The following is a 747-nucleotide window of genomic DNA, read 5'->3' as shown; positions in this document are numbered from 1 at the left end:
CTGATCAATTGTTCAAAGTTATTTATGACAGAATATGAAAAAGCAAATTTACAAAGACATCTAGTCTCATCTTTTCAAAATTACATATGAAATATATTTGAAAACATGCATATAAAGTCATCTGGGAGGTGTCACATCTCTTTTCTCCCTTGCAGCCTCCCCTGAGAAACCCAGAAGCTCTCTTGCCTCTGAGCTTTTAACCTCTTTTCTAGATTCTGTCAGTGACGGATATACCCTGGAGTTTCCGAGACGTACCTCACAGGCCTCAATAGTAAGTGAAGGGGGCTCAGATAATAGGACCATGATTCACTCAACTGCTTCAAACAGAACAGCTCTCATTTTATCTGTTACAGATATTGGGGTCCTGCCTAAGATTTCATCTGAAAAAAGGTTTTCCATAGCTAAATTAAGAGTCAGTACCCTTGACCACAGTATTAACTTGGTTCTTACTTTGCATTTCTAATGGTATTGTTTTATGCAACACAACGGATGATCTTTCACCAAAGTACATACTGTCTCCCCAAAGAGACTAGCTTCAAAGACTCTACAAGACCTCAGTCCTACTGCCTTGATTTACCCACAGTTATATAGAACGGCTTCATAGAGTCTTGAACAATTGAGAATACTTCCACTAGGACATTCATGTTTACAGGACACTGTCAGATAACCAACAACCAAGATAGGTGTATCAAAGCCTGGGACTCAATGGTCTACAGATCTCCACTGGCTTTTCTCATGACGCCTGAA

Source organism: Neomonachus schauinslandi, chromosome 7, assembly GCF_002201575.2.
Source record: "Neomonachus schauinslandi chromosome 7, ASM220157v2, whole genome shotgun sequence".
Taxonomy (NCBI): domain Eukaryota; kingdom Metazoa; phylum Chordata; class Mammalia; order Carnivora; family Phocidae; genus Neomonachus; species Neomonachus schauinslandi.
The sequence above is the reverse complement of the archived record's forward strand: the minus strand, read 5'-3'. Positions refer to the sequence as shown.